Source organism: Pinus tabuliformis, chromosome X (assembly GCF_031772625.1).
Source record: "Pinus tabuliformis cultivar Carrire ecotype Pingquan chromosome X, CPIR1, whole genome shotgun sequence".
NCBI classification, from domain to species: Eukaryota; Viridiplantae; Streptophyta; class Pinopsida; order Pinales; family Pinaceae; genus Pinus; species Pinus tabuliformis.
In genome coordinates, this window is record NC_142308.1 from 1035691560 (window position 1) to 1035713603 (window position 22044).

The 22044-nt window shown below is 38.0% G+C and overlaps 1 pseudogene; it reads left to right on the forward strand.

Annotated features, from left to right (window-relative positions):
• Positions 1-17437: 17437 nt before the first annotated feature.
• On the forward strand, positions 17438-19211 carry LOC149143299 (uncharacterized; annotated as a pseudogene).
• Positions 19212-22044: the final 2833 nt, after the last annotated feature.

The following is a 22044-nucleotide window of genomic DNA, read 5'->3' on the forward strand; positions in this document are numbered from 1 at the left end:
GCATACTTAGCTGGCCATTGGCCAGCCAGTATGCATCCCACCCTGTACACAGCTAGGGTGCGATGGGTGCAAGGAGGAAATCAGGATCCTAATTCTTCCCTTGTTTGTTTTTTAGATATTAATCGGATCAAGATGGTCATTACATGGTGTGAACACAAGCATGAAGAAGAGGATATGATTTCCTTACATGATTCGGGTACGGTTACTGCATTGCAAAACTGTGGTTTGCTCAAGTTCTTCCGCATATCTAGCATGAGGCAACAAATCAATTTTTTGCAATATCTTCTCGATGCATGGGATCCTACCAACCAAGTGTTCCATATTAGAGGTAAATCCATCCCTTTGACTGTTGAGGATATCTACTTCTTGACCGGTTTATCGAGGCGTGGTGCCCCTCTCTCACTATTAGGATCCACCCATGGGGTGAATCCGTGAGGGATTACATTCGCCGATACTGTAGAGATGGATCTTAGCCGAGCAAGGACGGCAAGATCAGTATTCGAGATGTCACTAACTAGTCCTTGAGGACTATCTTATTCACCTTTTCTAGATTGGCTAGTAGCGTGGCTCTTCACTTGGCCAACAAGTCCTATATGCAATATGCCTTGGAATGCCTTGAAACAAAGGTATTCAACTGGTGTGATGTAGTACTTCTAGTTATAAAATAACAGCTTACCAAGGTGAAGAACGGAAGATCCAAGAACTTTGGTTATGGTTCTATTCTGACCACTTTCTCCTTGGAGAAGATCCCACTGATGCAGCCACAATACATTTCACTCGGACTTCCAGCACCGACAGAGCCACGGATGCAGAGATGGGTTGATCTTATGGCCAGACATGCTGGTCAGTCGCAGATTTCATTCTCTGATGCCTTCTTCAAGTGGTTCAACCATCAGCAAATGGTTTATGCCGAGTATCCATATGTTGGGATGGATTTCCGGGGTGACCTAGATTTGGTGTTGCCAACTGGCGAGCAGTGGGGTGCTATAAGTAAAAAGATCTGACTATATCTCTGTTTATTGTTTTTATAATGTTCTTATGTTTTTTACATGTTATCAAGACTAATCAAACTCATATATTTGTGCAGATATTTGACCAATGCGACCAGCAGTGCGCCCAAGGGTAGCAGCTACCGTTCCAGCAGAAGAGGCTATAGGGAGGGCTGTCCTTCGCAATCTAGACGTAGCCGAGACCCTTGCAGTGTTGCAGGATCAGATCAAGGGTCTCACCCTTGGTATTCTAGATGTGAGGACCGACGAGTTACCTCTGAGATTATAGCGCCATACCACTGGCGGTGCCGAGTCGATGGACTAGGCTCTTACATATGATCGCACAGTCTGTGACTTGTTATCACTAGCACCATTAGTCTAGGGTGCTTTCCTGCATTTTTGAGTTTTTGGGTCGTATGATCGATTTTGTCCTGGACACAGAACATTTTGTAAAAAACTATAAACAGTTATATATATTTTTTATTTTTGGAGCTTTATTTTGGTTAAGTTATATGATCCTGATGCAAATGTTGATTGAAATGCTTTTCTTTTATAAATGTTGCAAATGTTTGTCTAACACATAATTTTCTAATGAATCAGTTAATGTGTTTAAGCTTCTAGAAATGTGTTGATATTGAATAGAATCAAACTGTCTTTCCAAAATCCTGACCCTTAGGAACATACCATAGATAGCTAGATTCCAAATGGAATAGATGCCAGTAAGCTGTAGGATGACGAGTTGTGAGTCTAGCCTGACAACAATTCGGCGTATGCCATGTGCGATGGCATCAGAGAGAATTTCTATTAACACGCTATATTCAGCGATGTTGTTCATTGACTGACCAATACATACCCCTCTGAAACTCACTAATTCGCCGCTTAGATAAAAAATGGCCTAGGTTGCAGAAGATAGGTTTCGTCGCGTATCCAACAAATGATTCCAATAGGTTCGACATCTGCAACAAATGAAAAAGTGGATTACCTAACCAAAATGATCACTCTTGACGAAAACAAAAACGTAACAAAAGCATATGAAGAGATTACTACACTTAGTCAAGCATAGTAACGCTTAAGATACAACCCGTTTCGGGGTTGCGACAGTGGAATCCCATCATAATCTACTAGCTCGTAGGCTCCTTTTGCTAATACTCGCTTAACAATGTAGGGACCCATCCACAATGATTGGAACTTACCTACTCCCAATTTATCGGATTCCTGATCGTAAAGACAGACCAAGTCACCTTCTGAGAAGACATGGGGTTTGACATCTTTTTCAAACTGAACCTTGACTCATTTCTTATGGGCTTCATTAGCCAAGGTGGCATCATGATGGGTTTCATCCAGTTGGATTAATTCCAAGAAATGAGCTTCTTCCTCTAAAGTTCCGGGGAGAAGGTCGACTACGAGCTTGAGAGATGAAATTTCACACTGAATCCGTAAGACCGCTTCCAGGCCATACACCAGCTGAAAGGGTGTAAATCTGATTGCATTTCTCACCGATGTCTAGTATGCCCACAAGGCCGAGTACAAGATTAGGTTCCAACTCCGTTTGTGGACTCCAATCATCCTTTGCAGTATGCGCTTCAAGACTTTTTTGATGGATTCAACTTGTCTGTTAGCTTGCGGATAATACGGAGTAGAACTGTCATGGGACAGTCCTAACTTGGCAGCCAGTTCAACCATCATGTGATTGTGGAAATGTGATCCATGATCTGTGACTATAGCCTGAATCTAGAGACTACCTGATTTAAAAAGAAAAGAGCAGTCGTTTCACCGTTGTTGTTTAATGTAGGCATCACCTCGGCCCATTTTGTAAAATAGTCAACTGCAACTATGATATACCCATGCCCCCTGGCTGAGGTGGGGTTACATGTCATGGAATCTATGCCCCATTTTGCAAATGGCCCAACAACGACTACTAGATGCAGAGGTGTAGGCGGTATCCTGGATTTGCGGTCAAAGATATGATAAGCATGGCAACTTCTGACTGCGATTATGCAATCTTTGAACATTGTTGGCCAGAAGTATCCTACTCGTAAGATCTTTTGTGCCGTAGCATAACCAGATTGATGCCCCCCACACGCGCCTGAATGGCAATCATTCAGGACTTTTTTGGCCTCCTCATGGGTGAGGCACCTTCGCAGAATTGTATCATTACCACGACGGTAAAGTGTATCAACAACGATCATGTAGTATTTTTCTTGGTATCGAGTACGTCATTGTTCTGAAGTGAGAGGTATTAGGCCTATATGTTTGGGTTTGGAGATAGATGATTATATCTCCATACCACGGATCGCTTGATGATATCAGAAACAAAGGTTCATCCATGATTGATGCTTTGGATGTTGAATCGTTGGACACAATGGAAGTCGCATAGTAACTCTGCAAAAACCAAAGATTTATTTGATTTAGATTTTACAAATTCTAGATCAAACTCTTGCAAAATGGCTATCCATTTCGAATATTTTCCCCCAAGTAATTGATGCGACAGAATGTAAGTCATAGGGTTGCAATCTGACAAAATGGTAGTTTTGCGAAAGAGGATATAGTGTCGAAATCTCTGTACTACTTGAACAGCTGCAAGAGCCAGCTTTTCAACATAAGAGTACTTGCTTTCTATATCATTTAAGTTTCGACTTAAATAATAGACAGGATGTTCGATTCCATTTTCTTCTTGAACTAAAACCATTGCGATGGTCGTATCTACTGCAGCTAGATATAGGTTAAAGTCTTTTTGATAGTCAGGAGCGTACATTAATGATGATTTTATTAGGGATTCCTTTAGAGCATCAAAGGAAGCTTGCGCAACCTGATCCCAGTTAAAGGGCACTTCCTTTTTCAAAAGATGTGTATAACCTTTAGCAAGTTTGGCATAATTTGGAATGAACCTCCTTAGAAAGTTTGTTTTCCCTTGGAGTTTCTGAATCTAAAGCAAATTTGAAGGCGGAGGCATATCGATGATTGCCTGAACCTTACATGGGTCGAGTCGAATTCCATCCTTAGAGACTACAAACCAAGTAAATGACCAGAACCGACACAAAACACACACTTGTGTGGATTGAGTCGTATCTTGTAGTGTCAGCAACGTAGAAATATAGCTCTCAAATGCTGTGGATGATTAGTCCACCTTCGCGAATGAGCCAGTAGATCGTCGAGATATGGTTGAATGATGTGTTTGATGTCATGGAAAGCATAATTCATAGCCCTTTGAAAAGTTACCCCTGTGTTCTTTAAACCGAAAGGAATTTACAGTACGCAAATGTGCCCCCACAGACATATAAATGCAGTCTTCGACTGGTCCTGTGGGTGGATATTTATTTGATTATACCCGGAGAATCCATCCATGAATGAAAAGATTTTGAATCCGGCGCATTCATCAATTATCTGGTCGATGAAGGGTGTAGGATAGTTGTCCTTTGGACAAGCTTGATTTACATCCCTATAATCAACGCACACTCTAATCGTTCCTTGCTTTTTCATCACAGGAACAATATTCAATACCCAATCAATTAGAGGAACCAGGTAATGAAACCAACATGTAAAAGTTTTTCAACTTTTGCCTTGATGTCAGTGGCTTTCTTTGGGTGTACCTGTTGAATTCGTTGTCGTACCGGTTTGACATCTCGATACATCTTGATTTTGTGTTCAACTATGCTCGAGTCAATGCCTGGCATTTCTTCATATGACCATGCAAAGACATCTCTAAATTCACAAAAGAGAGCACAATATACTTCCAATTCTGAAGAAGAACAAGATTTATCGACATGAATATTCTATACAACATTAGGTTTGGTCGAGATATTTATGGCGATAGTTTCTTCAATATTGGACAGATTGCGCTCGGAATCCACCGTATTTACAGTATTTGATAGAAAATAAAAAACTGAAGGATGATTAAGGTCGCTGGAATAATCTTCGTGGTAATCCAAAAGATGGGAACGATGATGGTAATCTTCCCATGGTGCCTCTCCTATCATCATTGATTGAATGATTCCTTCATCTGTAGAATGTACATGCAACCAAGGATCTAAAGAGGTGCCATATTCCTTAGACCTATCTATCCAAACATTCGATGAGCGTTGATTTGGGTTTACCTTCCAGGCCAAGAAAATTGATTGCTACAATATTTCTATTGGGCTTGGAGGAAATACCTGGCGATGATCCATGCTAACAAAATTTTCGGGAATCTTCTGAATTCTTGTAGATATAGAAGATATCATATTGCAGGTTTCCACCATGGCCACTTCTGCCAAATTACTTGGAGGCGGTAGGGCAAAAGTACCCATTAAGGTAGGGTCTTTTAGGATGCCTACTCCGATATTTTGAAGCGATTTTGAAGCGATTGAGAGCTTCCATGGATCATTGGAATGCTTCCCGTAACTTGTGAACTGTTTGGGAGGAAGGTTTGTTGGTCAATGATTGTAATTCCTCCTTGGAAGGGAAATTCAATATTTCTAAAATAAGTTGACACAACAGCAGCCATAGCATAAATCCAGGGCCTTCCCAGTAGGATGTTGTAATCGAGGTTTCCATCGATAACTTCGACATCAATTTCTACTGTTTTTCCCCCCCAGTTCAACTTGCAAGTTACTTAAAATCCCGTATGGGGTGTACGTTCATCCATCGAATGCTTTTAATGTCATTGATGATCTTGACAAGGGTGGTGAGCCTAAATTTTTCCAGCAACTCATTGAAATAATGCATGTAGATGCCCCCCATCTATAATTGTTCGATGAACAGTTTTGTTGAGGGCTTTCACTTGAATGAGGAAAGCGAGTTGAGCTGGTAACTGAGGTTCGTATCCTTTATGATTAAAGGCCACAAGATTGGAATCCGCTGGGTCAATTGCACCTATTGCTGATAATAGATCCTGCTTTTGGGAGGGGCAATTTTGCAGTACTTCAAGTGTCGACATAACGGATGGAAATTGGGCCAGATCCTCTACTATATTATAATTCTGTGCTGCTCAAGCACGAGGATTAAATGTCGATTTGTGTACTACTCCCTTTGGCGTCTTTATTGTTAGTTCAGGAATGATGGGTGGCACAACTTCGGTTGAAGTTGTTGTTGAACTAATAGGTTGATTTGCAACCTTTTTGTTCGACAGCTGTGGATTCTCGTAATCTTTATTCCTTGTCGATATCAAAGCATCATTTTTCTATTTCGAAATGGAAAACATATGCACTTGGGATGGGAAAGAATTGTCGCTAGCAACCAAATTGGTTTCTAGGTTTGGAAACGGATCAGTCAATACCAATGACGTTTTTGAACTCTTAAAGAACTTCTTAATCTCATGCCAGACTGAGTATAGATCAAGTCTAGATATTGCGCACGAGCAATGACTTGCTCTTCAGTGACAACTCCTCCCTTGGCCACATCTTCTGTAATAGAAGGTAACAATGACTTAATAAACCATTCAGCTAGAAGCTGATCAGGAACATATGTCTTTACCATTCGACGACGATGCCGCCACTCATGAATATGATCAGATATGTGAGTGGCTATTGTCTGCTTAAAATTGGTAAGGAGCTCTATTCCTATTTCGTACCTTATGGGTAACTGAAAATGGGTTAAAAAGGTGGTGGCAAGGGTGCTGAAGTTATCGAATGAAGCTCTAGGCAATTCGATGTACCATTTCATGCCCAACCAGTTAACGTTCATTAAAAAAGGTGAAGCCTCATCGAATCATCATTAAGGGTGTTGGACGAGCACCACATGAAAGGTCATCACATGATTCGATGGATCTTCACCAGATTTCCATTAAATTTAGGAATATCTAGTAGAAGTTTATGAGGAATTTCCGGCCACCAAGGGGCATAAGAAATTGGATCATTTTTTAGCCGATTCAGATCTAGTAATTCTAGAGTTGCTATGGAAGGCAACTGTTGATTCAGGTTTGGCGAAGCATACCCAGGATAAGATGGGATTACCTAAGCAGTGGGTATTTGCATACCAGCATAATGTATTTGATGTTGATAACTTTGATAAGGTTGATGGGCATAACCATTATAATATGATTGTTGATAACCGTTTTGAATGGACGGCTACCCATTACCTGCAAAGCTTTGTTGCTCAGGTCCTCGGTAAGCTTGCTAGAATTGTGGTTGTTGATATTGCACAAGCCATGGCTATGAGACCATTTGCTGTTGTCCAATACTGGATGTTTGACCAAGATGAGGGGTGATAGTACCCATTTGAGCCTTAGTCGCTTCAATTAAGGAGCCACTAATCGACGGTTGTGATTGAGCCGCGGAGACAAGAGGTTGTTGTATTAAGACCTGAGATACTTGAGGTTGACATACAATAGGTAGTGCTTGTACTTGCGACACCATCACAATAGCAGGTGTAGTGGGAATGTTCGACACAAGTTGATTTTTTTGCATTGAATATACAACTCTTGGCTATTGAGGCAGTATTGGCACCCAACCACTGGATGCAATTCCAGCTTGACCCGAATTTTTTTGTGAACTCTCATATGGTTGCTCTCCCAGAGGGAACAATGAAAAGGCATACTGCCCCCCATATGGTGGCAATCCAGTGTTCAAAGGGTAAAATGGTCTTTGGAGACTGGACTGCCCAAATTGATGCTGTTGTGAAGGATCAATTTGCTGAGACTCAACATAAGATATTCCAAATAAGATTCCGGATGAACAAATAGGAACAGACCATGCTATCGAAACAGTCCCTGGGTGGACTCCATCTAGCAGTTGAGAGCTAGTTGGGACAGATGGTATACCGACGAACATTGTCGGAGTAGTAGCAGGAAGTTCTGCTACTGCTGTATCAGATGACACAGTCCTAGATGTCGTTGGTTGTTCAGACATATCGAGTCTATCCAAAAGATTTCCTAGTAATTCTACAGGAACTTGTGATGAAGGGTGATCAAAAGAACTAACTTCTGCGGTAGAAGGATATAGGTGGACCCCAGTTCCAAAATGCAATGGAGTACTGGATGGAAGATCCTCCACAATATCTTCTATAGCAATCAATCCAAGTGGAAGAGGTAGACCATCAGGTCCGTAAAATATTTCTGGTGCCGAAGAAGGTATAGACTCTGTAGCGACAGATTTGTAGGGGTGACACCTTCCAAATCAACCCTAGATGGAACTGGTTCAGGAATAGAAGTGTTTACTGTTACACTAGGATCAGTTCTAATGTCCTCTAGTAACTGCGGAACTTCTTCTATAAAGGCGGGGATACCAGAAATAATTGGAGTAACCAGAGTATCTGATGATGTTGAAACACAAGTTTCAAATAAACCAGGATACTTTGACCCAGTTAAATGAGATCGCTTGGCCCGGAATGGTTTCATTTCCAGAGTCAAAGATGGTTGATGGGTTAGTCTCCACGAACGATGGGGTTTTTATTGACTTTCTTCCACAATTGTAGATTACTTGATCAACTCAAAATTAAAAGGGAAAAATGTTATTCCGATTTAAATGAATTTTATGACACTTTGACACAACTTTCTTTTTCAATTTTTAAGAGTCAAGAAAAAGCTAAAGATGACTCTAGTCGCCTTTGATTTTTAATGAGCCTGAAGTGACAAGTGCTCAGATGGACCTTTTCTTTTAAGGAGTCTGAAAAGGAACGAAAGTGACTACTCTGGAAATCTAGACAGAGGGATTACCAAACCAATCGCAAAACTGCAATATACTTTTACGCACAGCAATCAATCTTCCCGAATGTTTTGTTCAGTGCATTGTGATCGATAGGGCAGTAGACACGACTTCCTAAGGATAAAGAATACAGACTATTGTGGTCTCAATATATACTCGATGGTATGTGGGAGCACAAGTCCGTACTGGAACTTGTCATATCAAAGAGGAGGAATCACCCAACCTACGATGAAAATGATAGTTACCAGGCTTTACGACACCGGAATATGTCTCTAGCCTAGACTTCTAAATGTTGTGCGTTAGGTTCCAAAGTGTTTTTATGTTCATTGAGGTTTCTTTTACAGTTGATCTTTCTTAAGAAGTTTTCCTTTGAAGGTTCACCGTGCGATGTAGATATACAATTCCTAAATATGCAATCTAAGATGATAAATAGTCGTTTACTTTCTTTTAGCAATGAAAATCCTAGGTACTAAGGAAAGAAGAGTAAAATCTTTTCAACATAGAGCAGAGAGCACACACTAAATGCACTTTTCCTAAATCAATTTCCGCATGCAGTCTAAATGCAAATGCACATGCATGTATTTGTTTTTCAGTTTCCTTAATGTGAGAATGACAAAAAGAAAACTAAGTACAGTTTGAATCACTTTTCTTCAAAGCGACACTTTAGCAATTTCTTTTCAAAAACAAAAGGAAGACTAAGACGACACTTTCAATTTCGAAAGGAAAAATTGTTTTCGACACTTCAAAGAATTGATAACTCAAATCAAATACAATGGCAAAAGTGTAATCGACTATCTAAAAGAGGAAGACTTTACGACACTCTTTTTCTTGACTGAAAACGACAGTTGCGACACTTTCAAATCAAAAGACGACAGTTCGATTAAGCTACTATTTTCAAAGGAGGACTGTAAATGATAAAAAAATACATTAAAAAAACATTCACAATTCCTTATCAATGGAGGCTGAATAATGTAAAGGAAGAGAGTTTCAACAATGATATACTGATCATAGACGGCAAAACTATTGAATAGAGCTGAAAACAATGAAGGAAAAACCAAAATCTGGAGGCAGAAACAGTCTCACTCAATCATCACACTTGTCCTTAAGGAAAACAGGGATGCATCTCACCTACAGCACACGGGAGGTGTGATGCATACAGACTACCAATGAGAGACAGTGCTATGGTCCAGGGACGAGACTGAGCTTGTTTTTCACTTACAGTTTGCAGCTAAGTTCAGGGATTTAGGCTGAGCTAATGATAGGCAGTAAACACAAAGTATAGGGGCTGATCTAATGAGGTTATTGAGCTACCACTAGGGCTCTTAGGATGTTTGCAAGTCAGATGTTCAGTTCATAAACCAACCTGGAGATTGACTAAAGCAGCGTTGATATATTTTGTAGTTACATAGCAAAAGCAGTTCAAAGGCTAGCTGGCTTAACTTCAGGCTCCATCTGTAGTTTATAAAGCAAACAACAAGTAAAAACAAACAAACTATTCATTCCACAGTGGAGTCGCCATTTTTTTTACGGGAAAATTAGTGTCCATTCAGAGATGCTAGTCCCACTAAGACGGGTAGCTATCTTAGAAAGAAACAAACCAAAGCAACTTGTGTTTTCCTTTATGAGAGATATATGAGAGAGAAGCAGAGAGTACCAACCTCAGTCTTTCACTTGGCTCCTTGCTTGTTTCCTCTCTCCTTTGATAGAGCTTTTTCCAATCTTTTCTCACTTGTCTCGCTTCAAAGAACACCTATAGAGTCAAAGCAGCAAGATACCATCAAAGCATAGAGATCTATAACCATAAACAATATAGGATCAAATGTACATTAACCATACACATGCATAAACAAATACAAGATTCAGAGATATACAAGCATATGGAGGAAAACTCAAATAGCTTTATTGATAGAAGTAGTAGAAGAGAGGATTACAACCCAGCTGTCTGATCCAGTGCCATCCTCCCAATGTGAAAGCCCTCTTCACCTCATGAAAAGACTAGATCACCCAACAATACAATTCTTCACAGAGAAACCAACATCACTTCCTTACAAAATACAAAATTCCAGCCTCTGGATCTCTAGGATGAGGGATCCATATATAGATATTTGTAGGGGGTGAGTCAACTTCTGGGATTTTGATTAGTGTCATTTCTCTGATAGTTCTTGGTTCCACTTGGAGATTTCATGATCTCTTACTCATCCCTGGGCGAATTCAGAGAGGCAAGTGTCAAATGAGCAGTTTCTAGAAGATTCTCTGGGTTTCCACCTAGCAAACCGCCTCTGCCATTTGTCTGCTCTCGCTCATCGCACCCTACAGAAGGGCTTTTTAGTATGCATCGCACCCTCTATGTGTAGCAGGTGAGATGCATCTCACCCTCAGCATGGAGCAGTCTGTATCGTATAGTTTTGACTAGTTCTGGGAAGTTTTTCAGGGAGAACTTCTGGGAAATGATGTTACCAGTTGACCTTGTTCCTTTAGGGTATGAAACAACACTTTTAGGGGTTTATAAGCCCTTGTTTTATGGACATATGTGATTGGGGTTGCAGTGCCCAAATATGTCTATAACAAACAGGATTGGGAAGCTTATATTTAATAGTGAGCTTGTTGAGCTCCCTATAATCCAGACACATGTGCCATGATCCATCCTTCTTGTGCACCAATAATACTGGAGCAGAGAAAGAACTTTGACTAGGTTGAATTATACCATCCTCTAGCATTTCTGCAAACATACGTTCAATTTCACTCTTTTGGGCATAGGGATATCTGTACAGCCTGATGTTTGGAGGAACACTTCCTGGAATCAGATGAATAGCATGATCATGATCACAAATAGGTGGGAAACCTTTGGGAGTCTCAAATACCTTGGAATGATTGTCCAAGACTTTTTGGAGATCTGGAGAAATAGATGATTTCAATGTGGAAACATCTAGTGAACATAATTGTGCAATTACACATCTTTGTTCCCTTTTTAGAATCTTTGTCATACCGTTAGAGCTGATTATCTTTCCCAGTTTCCCTACAATACCCCTTAATTCAACTTCCTTTCCTTCTACACAAAATTTCATGAAAATTCTTGAAAATTAAAAGCTATTGTACCCAAGGATTGTAGCCATTGGACTCCTAGTACAACATCAATACCTCCCATTGGAATGGAAAGCATTGGGCTAGTCAATACATATTCTCCCATGGATAGCTTGATATTATGGAAATTTCCAGAGCAATTTATTATTCCTCCATTTGCAACCATCACTTGACACTCTGGTGCTGGATATAGGAAGCAATTCAATTCTTTTGCTACCTTACAATGAATAAAATTGTGGGTACTTCTTGAATCAATCAACACTATTACCTTTTTCTTCTTGATTTGTCCTTCTATCTTGATGGTTTGAGGATTGGTAATTCCAGCCAATGCATTACAAGATATGGTCGTATTCATTTCTTATTTATCTAGGCTTTGTTCCTGGAGTATATCCTCTTCTTTTGACCTTTCTTGCTCCTTTTCTTCTTCCTCTTCACAATCTATGTAGAATAATTTCTTCTCAGCACCCTTATGACCTTTAGTGTATTTGCTATCACAACTGTAAAAAAGCCCTTTTGCTCTTTTTTCTTCCAATTTTTGTGGTGTCAACCTTATAGGTTGTGGAAGACTAGGGGCAACAACACTTCCATATTTATAGTTGTGAGTGGTATGCTTCCTGGTTGCCATAATTTTGCTTTCCATTTTTCTTGCTAACCTTAATGCCTTCTCTAATGAATCAAGTTCCCAAAGGCAAACATCATGTTGGATATTATCCTTTAAAGTCCCTATGAACACATCAATCCTATGCTCCTCTGGAATAATTTTTACCCTTATGTTCAATTTTTGGAACTCCTCAATGTGCTCCATTATTGAACCCTTTTATTTGGGACTTATCAATTGGCTAAAAAAATGTTGCTTTTTGTATCCTCATAATGTGTTGTCAATTCTTCCATAAAAGTTGCCCAAGTGATAATTTGTTTACAAGAGCAAAGCCATTAATACCATACAAACTGATTTGGTTCCAAATATAAAGTTGCAATATGTAACTTTTGTGTGTTTTTCACATTATTGAGATCAAAAAATTGCTCCATCTGTAATATCCATGTTGCGGGATCCTTGCCATCAAACTTCCTCATATAGATTTTTAGAATATGGTGGGTCTTCTATCCAACATTAGAGTCTATGAAATCATGATTAACATTTCTTTTTTTCCCATCATGAGTTTTCTTTACTACCATTTCACCATTAGTAAGTATTTCTTATAGAAAATTTGTCCAATCTGTCTTCAAATCTGTCATGCCTATCTTTAAATCTGTCTTCAAATCATCCATCTTAGCTTCCACGCCCTTTATCTTAGATTCCACACCATTTATCTTAGCTTCTATTAGCTTTTGTGACAGTGACATTTTTGCACTTGGTCTTGTAATTTTGATATATCATGTTGCATTTCTTCCTCTTCTTCGTGAATCATGCTAGAGCTTTTAGGTTGCTTACTAGGTGTTTGCATTTTCTTTCCTTGAGCCATTAGTTACTGATAATAATGCTCTACTATGCCCTTTGAATTCCTTCAAAATAATTTTTCAAACCAAGCTTAAGCAAAAACTTAAAAAAACACTTTGTAGGAGCTCGATATTGCCTCTGATATATCTCTGTAATTGTGGATCGTCCAGTTCTGAAATTGTGATCTGTATTAGCCCTCTGTGTCCTCTTTCCAATTCCACCAATCTGATCCAAATTGGATTCTCCAAGGAAGAGTTATGCCAAATCTCCCATAGTGACCTGATTATAGACTAGTTCAGTAGAGCGAACTTGTTCAACATGTCACGTGTCCCTGTTTCGACCTTTGGCTCTGAAAAATATACACAAGAAACTACACTCCATCCTCTTTCAATACCTTATGAAATTTCAATGCGATGCTCAGAGAGAAAGTTATGACGATTTTACCCAGGTCACCTATTTGGAATGTAATTTAGGAGTCTGCAAAAAGACCAACTTTCTCAGATCATATCTCCCCAAATATAGCACAAAAAGCTCCGAAATTCGAAACAAAGGTTCAATGAGATTTCTTCACAAATGGGTTTTTTTTTTTCTTTTGAAACATCATAGAAACAAAGTTATAGCAAAAATTCCATGATGACCTATTTGGAGTAGCGAAACCCTAGAATCCAAAGCTCTGATAACAAATGTTATAAAACCAGCTCACAAAAAGATAGAAAAGATAGATCAACGCCTTAGAATTCAGTCTCTTCGAGGGGGAAACCTCCTTTACATTACATAAATGAATTATTCTTTGATGATTCAAATGAAAAAACCTCCTTTCTATATATAGGAGTCTAAGGAGTCACAATATAACCCAGCCGACCTAACAATAATAATATAAAGGCACAAAAATAACAATAGAGGGATTCTATGGGGCATAGTAATAACAATATGGGGACAATAGGGGCACAAAAATATTAATAAGGGATACAACTACAATAGTAATGGGGTAATCACTAGTATTATAGGGATCTAACAAGCCAATTCCTTCAAAATTTGTATTGTATTACAGCATGAGCATAACAAATGTAGAATAGATTCTTCATTTTCATACACAAGGAACATCTTCCAAAACCGAGCTTATTCATTTTTTGAAGATTGTCCCCAATGAGAACTTCACTGTTTTAATGTTAACTACATGAAAATATGAAATTTAAAGAGCATTTATATTTACAGATTTTCTTCCACCACCACACTGGAGTACCAATATCATGTCTGGCACATAATGTCTTATATCCTAATTTTGGAGAGTATGAACCCCCGATTTTGTTCCTTGACAAAAGTAGTTCATCCTCTTACCTTGATTCGTGAGACTAGTTTTAATCTTAGAAATATATCTTTCCCACATCTTTGAGACCAAGTTGTTCAGTTGATTTCTACTCTTCACTCCATATTGCAATAAGGTTCACATCTACTACATGAGAAAAGATTAAATGTGCCCTTCCCTTTGAGAGTACCGATTAAATAATTTCCCAATAAGAGAAAGCCATAATAGTAGCCTTCCAAATAATTGAGGCATTTTGACAAGAAATTTGTTGAATATTTTATGCAATCTTCTATTGAGTCAAGCTCAATGTACTTCTAAATTATCACTTGACACCATAAACCCTTTCCCGTTATTAACTTGTAGATTCTTTTAGCAAATAGAGATTTGGAAAAATGTTTTTTAGGACCCAACCTCCTATATCCTTGGGTGTTACTAATTTTTTCTATTTAATTCCTTGGAATTCCTTTTTTATCTTGATGCCTAGACCATAAGAACATATAACTAGTTCTCCTCTAGTACTCCATTCACCTTTTCGTATAAAAGTTGTTGTCATCCAACACATTTGTATTGCTTCAATCATTAATTTTACTAATATAATCTTGACACCCTTGGACAACCATAGTTATGTCAAAAAAAGAGCCTCATTTCTACCTTGTGCAATAAACCATTCCCAATCCTTCTTGATTTTACTAATATAATCATGACATCCTTGGACAACCACAGTTATGTCAAATAGGGAGCCTCCTTTCTACCTTGTGCAATAAACCAGTCCCAATCCTTCTTGCCTTAATCATTTGCCTTTAGATAAAATCATAAATACTTCGATCCCTTTGAAACTCAATCTATTGATAAGGATACAACTCAGATAAATATCTAACATCGTTATCATTGATTCCAAAGAAAGAAATTGTACGCTTCCTATTTTTTTCCTCAATTCTGTTACAGTACAAATCAAGGATTTCCTTCAATTTTGGATGACATTTTGTTGTTACATATGGAACCAAGAAAGATTTTGTTAAATGGAAAGAAATCCTTTATTTGTACTGTATAGTAGCAATGCTACTCTGGGAGGGGTGATATATTGTTATAATTGATGTGTATATGTTGTTATTTTCACCAAATGGTTGTTAATTTAGGCTTCTTGTACTTAATGAGATATTTTAGGTCAGAGGAAATTAGGATGTGGGAAGGTTATAGCAACTATATAGTTCACATAACTAAGCACTAGAATTATTACATCTGTTGGGTTTAGATTTTAGATAAATAATATTTCAACTTGTGTGATGTAAGAGGGTGCTATCTAAGTCAATTATGGTCTTCTTTCTTCGTTAATTTGAGATTTTATCAAGTTTCAAATCTATGGATGACCACATTATGGGATCACTCTTATAGAAAGTAATCAAATCAGTGAAACATGCAAATAATCATGGTGTTTAGAAACTGGATATGGCATCTACATTTTAAAATTGTAATATTAATTATATACTTTCTTTTTTGAACATCGATGTTTGTTTGACCTAACATTTCTGTAGGTTGAAGCTGACTTGGCACTTTCAACCCTTACAAATGCACGTTGGTGGTTTGAAACAAAGAAAAAACAAGAAAACAAACAAAAAAATACAATAGCTGCATACGCAAAGGCTTTTAAACTTGCATAGAAAAAGACACAACAGCAAATATCACTGGTATGAATTTACATTGTTTATAGTATACCATAAATAATCTATTTTTCTATCTCATCTTTTATTTTGTTCTTCTTTTATTGGAAGAACAAAAGTATCTTTTGGATAATACTATTGAGATTTCAACATGGTGATGATGGTTCACTGCAAAAGCAATGCATAGTTATTACTTATTTGCAACAATTCAATATAGTGATTAAGCATTGGAAAGGAAGCACAAACAATGGAATATTTCTTATTGCAACCACCAACATTCGGATTGAGTCTTGACAATATTTACACAATGTCCAAACTTTGTGTGTGTTTTTATACTCTTGCAGAACTCTGTGACAAACTGCTTGATGAAGAGTTCGTTGACTACCTACTAAAGGACGGATTTCGGTACAAGTTAACCTCTTTTTGTGTTTCTTGGGAAGATCACTTATTTGCAGTTATTGCATTGGGATCATAAATCCAAGATTTTAGGACAGCGAAGAAGATGACTATGAATTTGAAGATGTATTTCTATTGACCGATGTGGTGTAGTTGGTAAAATTCATGAAAGGCTCAGCAAATATTTTCCACTTTTGCTCCTGAGTAGACCATGGGAGTTAGTTTCAATATCATTATGTGCATTTTGCTAAAATTACCCATAACTACGATCAGATAGTCATCACCTGAAAAGGTTTAAGCATGGTAAAGAGCTGATCAAAATGGCTCATGCTTCCTTGGAAGGTCACAGTTTTACAATTTAAAAAGGCTAGTAACAATAGCATAGAGTGGTCATGAGTTGACACAAGATATTATGAGCACAGCTTTGATTGGACCAGCAAAATTTCAAATTCCCACACCTCAAATTTCACCAACCACTGCAGCTACACCATCTCCCATTCTTCTCTGAGTGGGCATTATAGGTCCCACGATACAACCGAGTGTGGGAGTTACTCAATTGTATGTGCCTCCAGGAAATAATCAGTTTTATGGCCCATATCTCCACCAACTATTCTAACACCAACCCCTTTGCAGGGAGCTTCATTGGTAATTCCCAGAGTTGGTACAACAGGTCAGCAGCCACAAATTTCTAGTGGTTTGGCAGAGTGGCCAAGTTCAAGGATTGATGGACCAACTTCCGTTTCACCTATTAGCAATGTTTCTGCTACGTAGGGTGTTCAAATTAGGGGGAATGCTCCCTTGTCACTCAAGCAATATGGTCTCCAGCAAGCAAGTTCATCTTTTCAAGGAGGCTTAATTCCATCAGTACCATCGAAACCCCTGCAAGATAACATAAAAATTAAAATCCATCTTGTCTACGGGACTAAATGATGTTAAAGGCTTGTCTACTGATGGAATGGTTTTTCTTAAGATTCAATTTTCAGTGTAGATGTTTTGTATGCTACCCCTCTCAAACTAAACAGATTATAGCTTCCCAGCCTCTGAATTCAGTCAACAATGCTTCATCTTCTATGGCTCTTTACCAACATCAGTTGCACCTGCTCCAGCTCTGGCTAAGCAGAATCAGCTAGATAAATCACAGAGCACATCAATTGTGCTGGTATCTATTGGAGTTGGTGCAACAACTTCAAGCCTAGGAGGAAATTCCCAACTATCTTGACCAAGGATGATGTAGTCTGATGCTCAAAAGTATACCAAGGTTTTCTCTGATGTGGACATCGAGAGGAATGGAAAAATCACTAGTGAACAAGCTCATGATCTTTTACTAAGCTGGAAGCTTCCAAGAGGCATTGAAGAGAATAATGAGAATATAAAGTTGATGATTATTTCTATGTCATTTGACTGAAGTGTTGGATTAATTAAGTCATTATGTGAGTTTACGCAATATCTTCATGGTTGTTGGCTTATTAAAATTTGAATTTAATGTAACATTTTTGAAGGCTGATATAGACATGTTGATGGACACACAAAACTTTTCTAAAGGTTCTCAATTTTGTATGAAAGAATAAATTAGTGGGCCTATGAATTTCTTAATGCTCATTTCATTATGTGTTTTATGATGTTTCAATCAATAATGCTATCATAATAGCTAGCCATTAGATATTCTGGTTCCATCATTCGAGGATTGAAATCCATGTTATCGTTGACATATCTATAAAGATCTATTTTTAGTGGAGACTTTGAAGGAAATGTTTGTCTGGCATTTCCATCACACTATCCTAACTTTAATTTCTAGTGTTCTTTTGGATGCATCATGTAGAGGCTTTAAAGTAGGTCTGGGATTTGTCTAACTAGGATGGGGACAATATGCTTTCTCTAAGGGAGTTCTGCATTGCACTCTATTTAATGGAACGATATATTAAGGTTGTCCCCTTCCTCCAATGCTTCTTCCTGGTATCCAGATTGATGAAGCACTGAAGTCTAGAGCTGAAGTGCAAACTACTACACAACATTCAGTTGCATTCAGTGGAATGCCTTGGTAGCATAACCCAGGTATTTTTCATTTTTACTACAGTTTTCTGAAAAAATACCTGTGGTTGAAATTCACACTTTCATTTCATTTTGTATTCAAGTATTGTAAATACAAGTTTGTGCATCAGTTGTTTTTATGAATAGATGCAATTAGATTTTGATTTCTTCAAAGTTGGTAATTGTTTATCATATTTTTTATAGTTGTGCCATTCACTGGAAGAATATATGTTTGTTTGGTTAATGTTTTTTGGTTGGTTGTGGTCTGTTAAAAGTGAACTTGGGTATGACACTTTAACATAACATATGCTTACAAGTGCATGCAGTCATGGTTTCTTGGCCAGGTATGCATGGTGTTGTTCCTGGAAATATGCTAGGGAAAATTCAAATACCTAGAAGTGGACTGGATACTAAACAATTGGTTCAACAGAAGTCCCAAGTGCCAGTTTTGGAAATGAATTTTGTAAATCCGCTAAGTCGGGATGAGCAAAACACTTTGAAATCAAAATGGAAGGATGCAGAAGAAACAGAGAAAAAGGTATTCTTACAAATATCTCTCTTCAACAATTTCTTTGTTTTCAGTGGATTTTTCACACTAATAGTGACAAAATTTATCAAGGGAAATCTGAGGTTTTATAGACTTATACATTGATGTTCCCATGTAAGTAGATATAGCTTATTATTTTACAGTATTGACTAGATATTGCAGCACTTATTATATTCATTGCTTCATAGTTTGAGATGTTCTTGTTGCACAATTGGGTTGGAAATGCATGGTATTTAAGAGCAGTAAAATATTTGGTAATGTGCATATCATAGCTACAACTTTAATCAACAATTCATTAAATAAAGATGACCTTAAAGGGAAATTTAACTCATGCATGCTTGGATCCACTCGTAATATCTTGGACAAAAAAATGATCTTCTATTTTTCTATCAATAAATTGAAATGATTTCCCAATTCATCCTCAAATATTTTCTCTTGATTATCAGGTAATATTTAAATTTAGTAGAATGAAAGGTCGGTGAATTTTAAAAAATAAATAAAAATTAAAGCTTATTAATTTCCACATTGAAAATTAGCCTTGTCACTTCTTATTCGCTTTTACTTAATCATTCATAAGCATGTTTCATTTCCCCAACTAATCAAGTAACATGCCAGTCGGTTGAAAATAGGTTGGTCGGCTTGACGTGACATGATACCATACTTGGTATCAAACCTTTTTAAGGTGTTTTTAAAATACATTTTAACGTCTTCTACCAATCATGAGTGAACATGTGTATTGGAGTGGTAAAGTTGATTTGCATCAACATCATTCCACTTAAAACACCCATATGAATCTCAACTCATTTCTCTGTTGTTGGATCAGAGTGTCATTTATTGATTAGCTCTTAGTTGTTATTCCTTTGGTCGTTCTCTATGCTCTTAAGGGCTTAATAATACCAAAACACAACCTTGATTGAATATGGATGGAATGATTTACAACACCCACCAATTCCAAAGCTTCAACCCATTGTTAGGGTGTTTTCATAGATAATGATGGTTAGCAAGGACAATTAATGCAAGAAGTTAATTGATTATGATATCAAGACATTGATTCTCTCCAACAGTATCATACAATTTGATTGTAGAAACAAAAATATTATGCTCTTCTCAAAATGGACATTCAAAACTAATTGTATAACTTAGAAGAGATTATTTTTGGAATTCAGTAGCTTCAACTAAAAACAAATTTATTAATGCCTTTGGGGATTTATTATTTTTGTTACTCACTGTAGGTTTTAAGCCCATACAAAAATTACCTGCATACGAATTCTAAAACACAGAAAATAAACAATGCGAGATCATAACACATAAAACACATATACACAGAGATTTTCCCCTCGATCCCAAAACCGGGACTACCAGCTTGATTTTTCATTATGTTCCTTTCGATGTTATAATACATATTTATACATGCCGAAGCATCCAATACCATGGACCGAAAACCATCGCATCCAATACCATGGATCTAAAACCATCACGTCTAATACCATGAACCAAAAATCATCGCGTCCAAACAACATGTGCGAAAATCATGCACAAAACCATAAGTGGGTTCACCCAACCTAACATAGGGTCCAAAACCAAAATTTTATGGGGCGCTGCCTCGGACCCCATAAAGTGGGCTTACGGGTGCCCTTCAAACCCCCTGTTAACTACGTGGAAAGAATATAACACAACTCAACATTCTCCCACTTGTTGTTTTCTTTCCACAGGGAACCACAAGAGAGCTTAGTCATTTTCCCAGCCCTGAAATGCCCATTGTCTCTCTACACTAGGAGAACTTCTCATAGCTCACAGATTATGTCAATGCATTTGCAGTATTCTTCAAAGTGTCCACCTTTACCAGCAACACCTTTTTGTCTTCTACCATATCCCTCACAAAGTGATATTGAACATCAATGTGCTTTGTCTTTGAATGATATGCAAGGTTCTTTGCCAAGAAAATTGCACTTTGGTTGTCACAGTCTATCCTTATAGCTTCCTGTACTAACCCCATACATGAACACAATCTCTGTAACCAAACTGCTTCCTTGCTTGCATGAGTGGCTGCCATGTATTCTGCCTCTGTAGTTGATAGTGCCATTACAAATTGTTTCTTACTCATCCAACTGACTGCACCTCCAAATAGGTTAAACACATACCCACTTGTAGATCTTCTCTGATCCAGATCTCCAACCCAGACTGCATCAACAAAGCCACGAATATCCAACACTCTATCCAATCCTGGTCTTCCTTGGTAGCATAGACCATAATCACTAGTGCCATGCAAATACCTGAAAACCCACTTCACTGTTGTCCAATGCTCCTTTCCTGGTTTTGACATAAACATGCTCAATACTCCCACTGCATGTGCAATGTCTGGTCTAATACAGACCATTGCATACATTAGGCTACCAACTGCACTTGCATATGGAACATGGGACATGTCCTCTTCCTCTTCTTGTGTCTTGGGACATTGTTCAGCAGATAACCTCACACCTACAGGAATAGGAACCTTCACCGATTTACTATCCTGCATATTAAACCTCTACAGTATTGTCTCGACATACTTCCTCTGGTTTAACCAGAGCTTCCTCTTTGCCCGATCTCTTTTAATTTCCATGCCCAAAATATAGTTTGCAACACCAAGATCTTTCATGTCGAATTTGGAGGACAATTGGGTCTTCAAATCCTGGATAATTTCTTTGTCATTTCCAACCAGCAACATATCATCCACATACAAGACCAGATAAATAACACGGTCACCAATTAATTTAAAATACACACAGTGATCTACTTTGCTTCTGGTGAAGCCAAGTCCCCATATAAATGTATCAATTTTTTGATACCACATCCTTGGTGACTATTTTAACCCATACAGAGACTTCTTTAACTTGCATACCATTTCTTTCTTACTCTTTGCTACAAAGCCTTCGGGTTGCTTCATGTAGATTTCCTCTTCCAGATCCCCGTGAAGAAATGATGTCTTCACATCCATCTGTT